We start from the raw sequence: 15213 nt of genomic DNA, 5'->3' as shown, positions 1-15213 counted from the left end.
GATTGGTGGGCCCCACCTCAGAGTGTTTGCATTTCTTTCTTTTTTTAAAAAAATGTTTATTTTTGAGAGAGAGAGACAGAGACAGTATGAGCAGGGGAGGAGCAGAGAGAGAGGGAGACAAAGAATCTGAAGCAGGCTCCAGGCTCTGAGCTGTCAGCACAGATCCCGATGCAGGGTCTCATGAACCGTAAGATCATGACCTGAGCCGAAGTCCGACCCTTAATTGAGCCACCCAGGCGCCCCAAAAGTCACTCTTTTAAAGTGCACAGTTTGGTGTTAGTACATTCACAAAGTTGTGCAATCATTACCACTAACTCCATCACTCCAGAAAGAAACTTCTTACGTATTAGAAACTTCTTACGTATCACTCCCCATTCCCCAACCCCCTCCACCCCTGGCAACCACTAATCTATTTCTGTCCCTCTGGGTTTGCCCATTGTGGATATTTCATATAAATGAACTCATACACTATGTGGCCTTTGTGTCTTGCTTCTTTCACTTACTGTCATGTGTTCAAGGTTCATGTTGTAGCATGTATCAGTACTTCATTCCTTTTTATGGGTAATATCCCATTGTTTTAATATGCCCCATTTCCCTTATCCACTCCTCAGTTGGATATTTGGGTTGTTTCCCCTTTTAGGCTGTTATGAATAATGCTGCTGTGAACATCTGTGTACGAGCTTTTGGGTGAACATGTTTTCAGTTCTCTTGGACATGTTTCTAGAAGTGGAATTGTTGGGTCCTATGGTAAACCTATGTTGAACCTTTTGAGGAACCACCACACTGTTCTCCAAAACAGCCGCACCACCTCACATTCCCACCAGTGATGTGTGGAGGTTGCAATTTCTCCATATCTGGTCAACATTTGTTATTGTCTTTTTTTTTTTTTATTAAACAAATTTTTTTAATGTTTATTTCTGGGAGAGAGACAGAGTGTGAGCGGGTGAGGGGCAGAGAGAGAGAGAGACACAGAATCCGAAGCAGGCTCCAGGCTCCGAGCTGCCAGAACAGAGCCTGATGCAGGGCTCGAACTCACAGAGTGTGAGATCATGACCTAAGCTGAAGTTGGATGCTTAGCCGACTGAGCCACCCAGGCACCCGTTACTGTCTGTCTTGTTTATGACAGCCACCCTAGTGGGTATGAAGTAGTATATCATGTGGTTTGGATCTGTGTTTCCCCAACGACTTACAATGTTGAGCATCTTTTCATGTGCTTGATGGTCATTTGAGCATCTTTGTTGGAGAAATGTCTATTTATATCCTTTGCCCATTTTAATTTTTTTTAAAGCTTATCCACTTATTCTAGACAGAGAGAAAGAGAGAGAGCGCGCAGGGGAGGGGCAGAGAGAGATGGAGAGAGAGAATCCTTAGCAGGCTCTGTGCTGTTGGCCTGGAGCCTGATGTGGGGCTCCGTCTCACCAACTGTGAGCTCATGACCTGAGCCGAAATCAAGAGTCAGATGTTTAACCGACTGAGCTGCCCAGGCACCCAGGCTTCTGCCCCAACATCCACTTCTTCCCGTGCAGCATTGTGATTTTGCTGAGGAAACCACACCTTAGAACTCTCAGCTCCTGACTTTCAGGTGAGGCCACGTGCACTCCGGGGCTGCAGAAGTGGAGCCCATGATGGCCTCGGCTGTTGGCACATACTATCTGTAACACACCACCTGGTTCAGTGATGGCCATGGGCCTCCAACCAAGCCAGTCAGCCTCAAAGAGGTCCCATTTTTCTCTGGATTACCTCCTGGGGAAGTGGGCCAGCTCTGGTGCTGATGGGGCTACCACCACCCTGAGCCTGAGCCTGGAGTCTCCCTGCAGGAAGCAGGCTAGCAAATGAGAACTGGTGTCCATGTATGAGGGTCAGACCATGCACAAGGTTCCCCCTGGCATGTTAGCTCTGCTAAATTCTGCCAAATTAAGCTTTGGCTTAAGCCAGTTTTGTCTGGGGTTTCTGCCACTTCAGCCAAGAGTCCCTCACTGATGCAGGTTACCACCAACAGCACTCAATGTGGACAAAGCAGCTTTTTCAGTAGGTTTTTATTGAAATGGTTATATTAGCAAATCCCACACATACAGGTATACACTATCAGCATATAGGTATATACCATACCATTTCACTACTTAATTATACTTACATTAACCATATGGACCTAGGCCATTGTGCTGCCCAGGACATTTCAAAGGGCTTATAAGATCTGATTGCCAATAATCAGCTCACATTTTACTCGCAGGTAATCTGTGTTCTAGACAAAGTAACTCCCCCTACAGTGAGCCCCCAAATGAAGCAAATGATCAATTTTGCTTTTGGGCTATTTGATGTATGTTTTTTTCTGGCACAAGCTATCCATTGGTGAGTTAAAATTCAAGTGCATAGTTTCCCTTTCATCCCTCAAGGTGGAAGATAAGTCATTTGCCACATTTAGGTATATCCCAAGCCTCCCCCACCCCAAATTACCTGTGCTACAGTTAGAAAAATAGTTTTGTATGCCATCCTCTGAGATGTTGTGCATAGTTAGCAGGAACCCAGAATAAGAGAGCTCTGTGAATGACCCAAATATGAAAGGGGTGACTTTAATATTTTATGTGAGTACAAAAGCTACTGAGGGTCAAAAACAATTGTGACATATGTAGCCTTCAGTTTGGACCAACTCCTTCTCTTGTACAGGAAGAAGACTATTCTAGTAGGTGACGCTGTTCCCCATACCCCAAATAGCATTTCATAGCTTGGAGTCTTTTGTTTCTGTGATCACACCGGTCAGGTTTCCTTAGGCAGAGCCACAGCCACTTGGGAGTGGACCCTGCTTCTCGTTCTCAGCTTTAGACTTGGCTTTAGATTCTGGCCCCAAGCACCAGCCAAGGGCGCCCCTACTCCAGTTGGCTCAGCAAGCCAGGGGGATGTAGGACACAGTGCTCTCTCTAGGAAGGCATGTGTCATTTCAGGCTGGGTACCCAGTAAAGGTGCTGGGGACGCAGACACTAGCCACAGCTAGTTGACTTTGTCCACACAGCATACAGTCAGCAGGCAGGTAACCTGCTTAGCAACAGCTTACTTGAGTGAAGGGAAAGAAATGGCCTGGATATTAGAGTCTACTTACCCCCCACCCCACCTTTTGTCTTTATAGCCATCTCAGCTCAGTACCTACCAGTCACTAGAATAGTCCTTTAATATCACACAGTGTAAATACACTTGGACTTAATTGTGGATGAAGGGTAATTCTGAAAACAAATTAGGATCCACTTTGTGCTGGGTTAAATTTGTAAAAATATAGCTCAGAATGATCATCTGGGGCTTTTGACAGTTGCTGAGAGTCCTAAAGAGAGCTGGAGAAAGGGTGATTGTGGAGGGGGTAAGGAGCTGATGAAGGCCAGCCAGGGTTGCCAGATGACCAACCGACATGCGTCTTCCCTACACATGTGCCCACCCAAGCGGATGACAGTGGACTGGTGGGAAATGAGCCGTTTCAGGCCAGCATTCGACTGGGCCAGGGATCCTCAAGGTTGTGTCCCAGGAGATTCAAGATCCACTGTGGCAAAGAAAAGGGTGCCAATGACTTCCTCCAGCTCTTGGCTTTTCCACCAAAGGAGAATGTGTGTGGTTTATAAAGGTGCTTCCGCTGATTCTCAACACCACCCTTGGCTTGAGCACCGGGGCTCTGGCAGCTGTCTCTGGGCCCCTGGCAACGCTCCTTGGGCCTGCTGTTTCAGAGAAACTCTTTCCTTTCAGGATGCCAGGCCGGTTGGTGCCACCTCGAACCTTTGTCTTTTGTGGTATATGCATGTAGAAGATTCAATGGGAGGAACTAGGAAAGCCCAGGAAGAAGGTCTGAGGGATTCCAGCAGCACTGAATCCTTCTGAAAGTTTAATACTCAAGTTTGCATGAAATTCAAAAGTTTGAAAATTTGTTTTCTTTTTTTGTCACAAAGTATCTTCCTTCTCCCCCAAGTCAGAGTGAAGAAAACAGAAAAAAAAAAAAAAAAAAAAAAAAAAAAAAGGCTTGAGCTAGAGTGAACTGCCAGAGGGCAAATCCCAGGTAAGTCCTGGGTTGTGGGCTGGGGGCCCCCATGGGGCCTTGTTAGACCGTGAGACAGTGAGAGCCAAGTCTTGGGTGCAGACATGTCGTCCTTCTAAGTAGTTGAGGCTGCAGGCACCCCTTCCCCTCCACAGTCACTGGAGGCTGGCTGGTGGGATGCAGCTCTCGAGATCACAGGGGACTGATATCACCCTCTGCCTACTAGGGTGCCAACTGGGCCCTCCTTGTCAAGGCTCAGTCAGTGGGGATCTTTCAGGATATGCCTAAGAAAGAAGGCAACCTTCCTGACTCCACCAGCACCCCGGTGGAGCCCTAGAGAGGGGGCGGGGAAGACGCCAGCTAGTTAGGGTCTCCGTCTCGGAGTGGGACATGGAGGGGAGGGGAGACCTTTCCCCCTTCTGCCACACTTGGCTCTTGCTGCTGTTTCGCAGGATGGTAAGCAAAGCACAGTTCCATGCAGCCAACACAGGCACCTTACCTCCGTATCCTTCTTTCTGGATTTCCTCTGATGTTACGAGATTTAAAATGTGTAAGTTTCCCAGTCTTGCGAAACATCCATGGATGTCATGTGAACACATGCGCTCATTTTCTCCTTTTCCCACTAGGTTTTGGAATGATTTACCAACGAGGCCACAAGGCACAAGCAGACGCACCTCCCTTGTGACAAGTGCCCTTAGCAGGGAAGACACTTCTTTCAAGCTGTGGGCGTCCTAACAGTTGCCCTGTGATAATGATCCTTTCCTTGGGTGTTGGGAGTAGTGCTCAGGTCAATCAGTCCAAACTCTGTTTCTGGGAGTGAGTGAGGGCCAACTCCTCCGCCCCTCAAGCCATCACCTCCTTTCTTGAAGAGGGAAGTCCCACCCACTGGTTTAAACTAAATTGGTTGCCGACACCTGCTCCTTCTGCTCATCCCTTAAATGTTGGTGTCCCCAGGGCTTTTCCCCAAGCCTGGCTCTCATGTCACTGGGCAATTTCAGCCCCACTCTGGCTCCCACCATCATCTGAATGAAGGGAACGCCAGGCCTGGCTGGACAGCCTCTCTGGGGAGTCTAACTGTTGTGAGTGTATATGTGTGTGAGTGCGTGTGTCTTGTGTACACACCTGTGTGTATGTGTAGGGGTGTAGGGTGTAGGGAGGGAGGGAGGGGGAGAAAGAAGGAGAAGGGGAGAGGAGGGAGAAGGTTTGGGGCATCTGAGGGGCAGGGATTACATGGGGGCTACTTTGGTAGGTCTAGGTGACCTATTCCTTTCAAACACAGCTTCCCAGGAATTCTAACCGCCCTTTCCTTACCTCAGGCTGCCTGAGATCCAGAGCTACACCTCCAGGCCTCCCACTAGAGGGAGGTGGAAAGTGTCCCCACAGGGGCTCTCCCTGGGTCCCACCAACACCTACCGGGTCACCGAGACTGGTCACCTGGACTTCCTCTTCAGGCTGGTGGGACCCCGGGCTCGGGCCTAACAGTGAAGCCCTCGGCCCTGGGGCAGGCCTCAGCACCTGGGCATTGCAGTGCCTCTCTGGTCCATACCCTCCCCACTCTCGCTCTTTCCCAGACATGTGGGCCCTCCCCACAGCCCCGGGAGTGAGACCCATGCCCTTGCCAGTCTCCTGCTCCTCATCCCTCATCTTCATGGGGCGGGGCAGTGTGCATTCCCATCCTGCCTTCTCACGGCTGCCTGGTGCCCCTCCTTCTGCACACCAGGGAAACCCCCGTCTCCATGACTCACCGTCATCGTATTTCGCCTCACAGCGCAGTTGGCCAGTGTTCTAGAACAGCCTAAGTCTTCATGATCCCTGGAGCCCCCTCAACTCTGAGTGTAGCAAATAGTGAGAACTGAATAAAGGTCTGTTGAGGAAATTAGCCTCGTAATCCTACTCTTTTCCTTACAAATTCTACTTCCTGGAAACCAGTGTTTTTGTTCCATGACATTTAGGAACAGCAACCGCTTGTCAGGGCGACCTGACATTAACACCACCTCCTTGTTTGCCTATAGCAGAACCACAGCCTAAGTGATAAAGGTTAATGGGGAGACAGCATTTTGGGAACCAGTTTCATTTAACGGGAGATCATGGAAAGAATGGGGTGTGAGGGGTAATAAGAATACGAGAAGAGTTTACAAAGCCCATAGGAAATTTCAGGTCAGTCAAATTCAGTAACCTTATTTTGTTTAAACCCTTAGCAACTGCGTGTTTTGGAAGCTGGGCTGCTGGGTGCAGCAGGGCAGCTGGCAGTACAGTCCAAATGGGTGTTCAGGGAAGCGCGCCCCTTGGCAGTTCCTCTGAGTCAGGCCTGAGGAGGGGCTGGGGAATGGAGCCTTCCTTCAAAAGCCGGCCTCACCAGACTTGGTGAGGTGTCTTTAACCACCCAGGAGTAGAGCTGGTCTTCCCCTGAGGGGGCAGAGGCCGGGAGCCCTGGACAGACACACTACCCACCCACCACTGGGTGATGCCATGCCTGGCCCTTCTGTTGTTTCCTGGCCAGTGGCCTCTTCCCTCTCCCTGACAGATCAGCAAAAGAGGGCTATGGGCAGTTGCTCACTCCGGAAGTGAAACACAACCAAATCCTAAGTGTTTGCATTTTAACTGTAACAACCCAATTCCTGGCTGATCAGGTGATGGTTATGGCTACCCCAGACCCCACTCCACAAGTATCCTGCGGTGCATGCTGAGAGGTCTGCACTGGGCACGGCCTGGGGACGGGGTGGAGGCCATGCTGGGAGGAAGAGGTGGGAGCCAGGCCCAGCTCAGAGCAGTCCGCAGGAGGGACAGAGGGTTTGCGGTGTAAGCGACTTGTTCCTCTGTCCCTTCTGTTCTTCAAATAGTAACCCTCCCTGCCCCACAAAAAAAACGTTCAGAAGCTATCTACACTTCCTGGCTAATAACCACTGTGGTTGTAAGACTTGGAACAACTGAGATCCTCATATGCTGGGGAAGAGGGTCTGGTCTCTCCATAACCCCAACCAGGCCTGTATGGCCAATAAACTGCTTCTAAACCTCGAACTTCTCAGAGGTAGGGGTGCTGTGAAGGATGTCTCACCCAGACCCCTACCCCGCTCTCTGGGGTCCCTGGAGTGGCTCCACAGAGAAGTCTCCAGCACCGCTGCCAGCAAAGAGGCTGTTATTTGGGACAAATATTGCTATTCCCGGAGTGTATGACCTCCACATAGAAGTTACTGTCTCTCCTGACAAAGGCAGGACGTTCTGTAGCCGAGCAGAAAAGTGGCCTCAATTTTTAGGGAAAAGGTGTCAAGCTGGGACCCAGAGCACTATTCTGAGTGAATTCCCCTGTAAGAAATGCCTCCTTGGTTATTTGACAGTGAAGGCGTGTCCTAGATTTACCAGAAATTCAAATATGTTTTAATACATAGATATTTAGGGGTCTGAATTTTTAATTCTTTCTCAGGTCACTTCATTCCTTTTCAGTAAAGGAATGTCTTGAGTAAAATTTAATGTCTACGCTTTTGTGAGACCATACAAATCAGAAGAGAGTGCCCTGCTGGGATCTCAGTTCTGGTGCAGGAAAACAAGGTCATGGTACAGACAACACGGTCAGAATTGAGCCATCTTCCCTGTTGGATGAGCCAAAGCAAACACAAACTTGGGTGTGTGTCTGGAACACTGAGTTCTAATCTCCTTGAGACTCATTCCCTCACCACAGAGCCAGTGGGGCAAACCTGTCTTTCTGAACAGTGCTTTCTTGAAACTGTTTATCAAAAATTTTTTTGTACTACAAAGACAATAAAAGGAAAAAAAAAAGAACCAAATAGAAGCCCTTGGTTAAAGGTAAAAAGAAAAAGCTGCTAAGACCTTAAAAATCCTGCATTGTTCTAGCCTCAAATGATTATGGACATAACACCACTGGTCACTGGGAGGTGACGTTCCCAATGGCTATCACCACCCTGGTTCTCTGAGGGGTTTTGCTCGGGGGCGCAACTGTGTTTTGAGGCATCCTAGCAACATGTGATGAGAACAGACACTTAAAGGGGAGAAGACAGCTGCACAGGGAAAAACGGCAAGTGTCCACCTTGAATTTCTGTTTTACAGAGTTAATAAAAATCACAGGGTGGGGGGGGGGTCACAGGTCTGAGTGGTTTGCTGCCACATGTAAGCATATGGAGGCTGAAGTTTCCATTCTCATAAGAAGGATCTAAGACCTGAACACATTTACATCTCTGTATGGCTCCTACTGATAGGAGACACAGGCTGATCTGCAGTGTGTCCTTGAGCAAAAAGGAGGCGTCAATTTGTTTTACAGATTTGCTTGTCGTGGTTCTGTGCTGGGATTACTCTTCACGTACATGTTTCTTGTGACGTTAACTCGATGTCATCCCTAGGCGTGTGGGGCTAGCACGTGTGTCCCTGATGTCCGCCATGCTGGCCACCGTGTCTTTTTCTGTAAGCCCCTGTGCCTTCTTCATGCCAAGGCTGGTAGGAGGCAACTAGGTCAGACTAGTAAGACTGAAGAGGGGTGCTCATCTGGTATCTAACAGCAAGGAGGTGGTCTGATCTCAAGAAAACACTCAGAGTTGCTCTGGGCTTGACACCCATTGGCCATCACTCCAAGGTCATCCAGAGAAGACTGCCAGGCTGTCCTCGTGGGGCCCACCTCTCCTCACACCTCAGCAGATGCCAAGCAGACAAGTCCACAGGCCTCGGGGTCAGGGCCTTCAGGGCTTCGGTGGTCACAAAAGCACTCGGCCCCCTGTGTCATGCTCTAGGAGGGGGGCTGGAAACGGCAACGAGCAAGACTGCCTGCCCTGCACAGCCGGCAGCCCCACCGTGGTGTGCTGGGTGGTAGTCTCAGAGGAGGGACGAAAGGCAAGCCTTTCTCTCAGGAACCTTTGGCAAGAGGCTCCTCAACAGAAAGTAGGAGAAGAGACAGTAAGATAGAGAGTGGGCCACGTAGCAGCAACTTGTGCCCCACGTCAGTGAGGAGTGTCACCTGCAAGCTTAAGTACGCACTGTAAGTGGGGAGCACAAAAGGTATTTTAAAAACCCCAACATCACCCTGACACAGAATATGCATGTAATTACTCAGAGACATGTTTGCAATGCAACATTGACCCCTGGGCCCCTGCTCTTCTCCGGGAATAGCCAGGCTTGTTGGGACCCATATTCCTGGCCCAGCTTTGGACAGGTTTTCAGTGCTCCAAGGTCACCTGGACAATAACACTGTCCTCAAAGCCTCACCTTGGGGGAACCTTGCAGTTTAACCCTGAGCCCCAATCTGTGCTTGGAAAGCCCGCCATTCTTCCACAATGGACACTGACAGAAGAATACAAAATAAGAAAGGTGATCATAAATCAAATCACAAAAGAGGTGACCCCCCAGAGCCCATTTAGAAAAATCAGGTTTTGTTCTCATCATACATGTCCAAAGAGGGTTCGATTGTGGAGAATTCACTTTCATACACCAGACTCCGAGGAGACAAGGAGTTTCGATGAAAGAAGTGACCACCTGGAAAAGGAACAGGAAACACAGACTTAATAGGTCATCAGGCCTCCATTTCCCATGTAGCTCGGAGGAAAGAAGACACATTACCTTCAAAGCATCATATTTTCTAAAGAATCTCCATTTGGGGATCTTACCATGAGAGAAATGGAAAGGATTTGGGCATCCCTTAGTTTGAGCACATTAGAAACATGTAAATCCCAATGTTCGGGTCCCTATGAGATTAACCCTTGGAGCTTTTGAAAGCAAAAGCTGCCTGGTGCCTTGCAAATATGAAGGTTTCTACCCAGGGCCTTGCAATCTGTAGAGGCCTCCTTCTGTACCTTCCACCTGAATACCTGTTCAGGGAGGAGCCTGGTATGTGTGTGTGTGTGTTCCGTGTGTGTGTGTGCGCGCATGTTCTGTGTGTGTGCTTCTAGAAGCACTACATGTTTCCCCTCCACTCCACATTTGATATACATGATGTCACATTTTATACATCTTTCTATTCTGTGTATCTCTTAACTAATCTTTGGAGATATAAATGATTTTATTACTCTGTCTTTTGACCTTCATACTAGCATTATAAGAGATCGATCTACTACTTTTACTATATGTTTGCTTTTACTAGTGAATTCTTTTTCCTTTCGTGTTTTCTTCTAATTCTGGCCTTTTCTTTCCTGCTTAAAAAAAAAAATCCCTTTAATATTTCTTATAAGGCCAGTATAGTGGTGATAAACTCTTTTAACTTTTGTTTGTTTGGGAAACTTTTCATATCTCCTCCAAGTCTGAATAATTTTGCCAGATAGAGTATTCTTGGTTGTAGGTTTTTTTGTTTTTGGGTTTTTTTCGTTTCAGGACTTTGAATATGTCATGCCACTCCCTTCTGGCCTGCAAAGGTTCTGTTGAAAAATCTGCTCATGGCCTTAGGGGTTTCCCTTGTACATAACTATTTGCTTTTGCTGTTTTAAAAATTCTCTCTTTAACTTTAATCTTTGACATCTTAATTATTATGTGTCTTGTCATGGACCTCTATGGCTTCAGCTTGTTTGGGGCTCTCTGTATTCTGGACCTGGATGTCTGTTTCCTTTCCCAAGTTAAGAAAGTCTTCAGGGGTACCTGAGTGGCTCAACTGGTTAAGCATCTGACTTTGGCTCAGGTCATGATCTCACAGTTGGTGGGTTTGAGTCCTGTGTTGGGTTCTGGGCTGACAGCTCAGATCCTGGAGCCTGCTTTGGATTCTCTCTCTCCCCCACCCCCCGCCCCTCTCTCTCTCTGTCCCTCCCCCACTTATGCTCTCCCTCCCTCTCAAAAATAAATGAACATTAAAAAAAAAAAGAGAAGGGGGCGCCTGGGTGGCGCAGTCGGTTAAGCATCCGACTTCAGCCAGGTCACGATCTCGCGGTCCGTGAGTTCGAGCCCCGCATCGGGCTCTGGGCTGATGGCTCAGAGCCTGGAGCCTGTTTCAGATTCTGTGTCTCCCTCTCTCTCTGCCCCTCCCCCGTTCATGCTCTGTCTCTCTCTGTCCCAAAAATAAATAAACGTTGAAAAAAAAAATTAAAAAAAAAAAAAAAAAAAAAAGAGAAAGTCTTCAACTAATATTTTTTTGAATAAGTTTTCTGTATCCACCCTTTCCTTCTGGGACCCCTTATAATGTGGGTGTTCATATGCCTGGTGTTGTCCCAGAGGTTCCTTAACCTATCCTTATTTTTAAAAATTCTTTATTATTTTTGCTTTTCAGCTTGGTTACTTTCCACATCAACAGTCCATTCTTCTGCATCCTCTAATCTGCTATTGATTCCCTCTAGTGTATTTTTCATCTCAGTTATTGTGTTCTTTAGCTTTGATGGTTCTTTTTTTTTAAGTTTTTATATATTTATTTTGAGACAGAGAGAATGCAAGCAGGGGAGGCGCAGAGAGAGAGGGAGAATCCCAAGCAAGCTTCATGCTGTCAGTGGAGAGCACGATGTGGGGTTTGAACCCACAAATCTCTAGATCATGACCTGAGCCAAAGTTAGACACTTAACTGACTGAGCTACCCAGGTGCCTCTTGATGGTTCCTTTTAAAAAATATATTAATATAAATTTTTTTAATGTTTATTTATTTTTGAGAGAGACAGACAGAGTGTGAGTGGGGCAGGGGTAGAGAGAGAGAGGGAGACACAGAATCTGAAGCAGGCTCCAGGCTCTGAGTTGTCAGAACAGAGCCTGACATGGGGCTCAAACTTACGAACCATGAGATCATGACCCGAGCCGAAGTTGGAAGCTTAACTGACTGAGCCACCCAGGCACCCTTTGAAAAATACTTTCTATGCCTGAGGCACCTGGGTGGCTTAGTCGGTTAAGCCATTGACTCTTAATTTTGGCTTGGGTCATGATCTCAATGGTTCTTGAGTTCGAGCCCTGCGTCTGGCTCCATGTTGATAGTGTGGCGCCTACTTGGGATTCTCTCTCTCTTTCTCTCTTTGCTCCTCCCCAGCCTGTGCTCTCTCTTGCAAAATAAATAACTATGAAAAAAAATATGCCTTTGTTGAAGTTCTCACTGAGTTCATCAACTCAGCTCTCAAGTTTGGTGACCATCTTTATGACTATTACTTTGAACTTTTTATCAAGTAAGTTACTTATCTCTGTTTCATGTAGTTCTTTTTCTGATGTTTTGCCTTTTTTTTTAAACATATCCCTCTGTTTTCTCATTTTGTTTGACTCTCTGTGTTTGTTTCTATGTATTACGTAGGTCAGCCAAAGTCTCTTGGTCGTGAAAGCAGTGGCCTTGCATTGAAGGCATCCTGTTGTGCCCAGTAGTGCAATTTCCCGGGTTAGCAGAGCCAGGCACTTCCGGGATGTCCTCTGAGTTGGTTGTGAGCACCCTCCTGCTGTGGCTAGGTCACAACTGCTGTGGGTGTACTGATGGGTGAGGCTGGCCCCTGGTGTGGGAGGCTGCAGCTGCTGCAAGCACACTGGTGGGCACGGCTGGCCCTCAGCCCAGCTGTCTGCAATGACTGGTTGCAATTACTGAGGACACACTGCTGGGCAGGACTGGCTCCCAGTGTGGCTGGCTGAGAGGTCAGTGGTAGCTTCTGTGGGCGTGCTGGTGGGTGTGATTAGCTCCCAGTGCAGCTGGCTCAGGGGCCCAGCCACAGCTTCTGGCACAGTGCTGGTGGGTGGGGCTGGCTTTTCCCTTTCTTGGGGCAGGAGCTGCTTTGCTGGGGGGCACTGCTTTTCACCAGGTGTGGTGTGGCAGTGGTCGCTTTGTGGGGGACCCTAGTCTGAACTGAGGCTGTCTGCCAGGTGTGGCAGGGTGAGATCTGCCTTGGCGGAGTGCCTGCTAGGGCAGGAGGGTTGGATGGGGCAGCTCTGCAGGTGAAAACCAGGTGGGGTGAGTGGTGCTAGCAAGGTAGGTGGAGAGAACGAGCTCCCACAAGTGTCTGGCTAGCTAGGCTGAAGGAGGGCATGAAAAATGGTGCCCCAAAACACTTCTGTTCCCAAAGAAAGTTTCTGCAGATCCCTGCCCCTCTGGCACATGCCCTAAAATTAGTTAGTAAATCTTCACATATAACCTAGGTGCTTTTCAAACTGCTGCCTCTGTGCTGGGTCTTGGGCTGAGGTACATAGCATGCCGGCCTTTTAAGAGCAGTCTCAAATTCCTATAGTCCTCCAGGTGTCCTGGGGTCCTAGGTGTTGCCGAGTCTCCACTGATTTTCATAGCCACATGTTATGGGGGCTCATCTTCCCAGTGTGGGCCCTCAGACCCAGGGGTGCCGGATGTGGGGAGTGATCACCTCACTCTTCAGGGAGGATCTCTGTGCCTATTATATCCCTCCTGCTTGTGGCTTGCTCTGCTGGGAGTCTGGCTCCCTACCCATGCTCTGTCCCTCCTATCCTCAATGTGATCTCCTTATGTCTTTATCTATGGAAGAGCTGTTCTGTCAGTGCCTGGACCTGTCTATGGAAGGGGGTGAGCACAGCATCCTCCTCCTCCACCGCCTTCCTGAGGTCTCTAGTAGGTAACCTTTTCATTTTGTTGATGGTTTCCTTTGCTGTGCAGAATGCCTGTATGTTTATTTTGCTAATTTCCCCATCAGGTAGTCAGTCATTTTTTCTTTTCTTTTTTTTTTCTGAATAGACATCCTTTGTCAGATATAAGTACTGCAAGTGTCTTCTTCCAAAATAATGTATTCTGATTAACAGAATTTCTTCATTTTAATGTGGACCACACTTTTATTTTATGGCTTTTTGAGTCCTGTTTAAGAAATCTTTGCCTATCCTAAGGTTTTGAAGATTGTTTAGAAGCTTCATTGTTTTGCCGTTCACACTTAAGTCTATGCTCCATTTCAAATTAATTTTTGAGTGTGGTATGAAGTTGGAATCAAGATTCATTTTTTCTTTATAGATATTCAGTTGACCCAGCACCATTTATTGAAAAGCCTGTTTTTATCTTTACTGCTATACAGTGCTACCTTTGATGTGAATCAGGTGTCGATAAAATGCATGGTTGTTTGGGACTATATACTGCTCTGCTAAGCTATTTGTCCATCCTTCCATCAATAACTCAGTCTTAATTACCATACCTTTATAAAAAGTCTTAACATCATTTCTATAAGTCCTCTCATTTTATCATTCTTTACGATTGTCTTGCTATTCTTGGCTCTTTTCATTTCCACATAAATTTTATAAATCAGTTTGCCAAGTTACATGCACACACACACATACACACCCCTACTGGGATCTGATGAAAACTGCAGTGAATCTAGGGGCACCTGGGTGGCTCAGCTGGTTAAGCAACTAACTCTTGATTTCAGCTCAGGTCATGATCTCGTAGTTCCTGAGACCAAGCTCCGAGAGGAGACTGCTTGGGATTCTCCCTCTCCCACTCCCTCTGTCCCTTCCCAGCTTGAGCACATGCTCTCTCAAAATAAATAACTTAAAAAAAAAAAAAACCTGCAGTGAATCTGTAGATCAATTTGGGAAGAATTAACATCTTTACAACATTGAGTCTTACACACTATCAACCTGGTATACTCATTTACTTCTCTCTATAATGCTTAACACTTTTTTGTGTGTAGAAGGCTTGCACATTTTCTTTTAGATTTATTCATCAGTATTTGATGTTTATTTGATGCCTTGGTAAATGGTACCTTTTAAAAATTTTCATTTTATTTGCTTATTGTTGGTATACAGAGGCACAATTAACCTGCTAAATTTACTTATTCATTTTAAGAGTTTATTTGTGGAATCTTTTGGATTTTCTATATATACTACTATGTTGTCTATAAGTAGTGAATTTTATTTGTTCCTTTCCAATCCTCACATCTTTTATATTTTTGGTTACTTTAGCATAATGGCTAAGACTGCTAATATGATATTGAAAGAGATAGTCACAACAGGTATCCTGATTTCCAATCTTAGGGAAAAGTTTTTAATATTTCATCATTAAATATGATGCTTGCTGTAGTTTTGAAAATACACATTATTAGGTTAAGGAAGTGTTCTTTTTCTAGTTTGCTGAATGTTCTTCCTTTCTTCGCTTGTCCCTCCCTTTCTCCCTCTCTGCTTGCTCTCTCCCTCGCTCCTTCCCTCCCTTCCTTTCTTTTTTAATTTTAAGTAATCTCTACACCCATTGTGAGGCTTGAACTCACAACCCTGAGATCATGCTCTTTAGACTGTGCCAGCCAGGTGCCCTAAACGTTCTTTTAAAATCAGGAATGAATGTTGAATTTTTAACAAGTGCTCTGTCTATATCTATTAAACATGACTTT

The sequence above is a fragment of the Lynx canadensis genome, chromosome A1 (assembly GCF_007474595.2).
Source record: "Lynx canadensis isolate LIC74 chromosome A1, mLynCan4.pri.v2, whole genome shotgun sequence".
NCBI classification, from domain to species: Eukaryota; Metazoa; Chordata; class Mammalia; order Carnivora; family Felidae; genus Lynx; species Lynx canadensis.
This window is presented reverse-complemented; position numbering follows the sequence as displayed.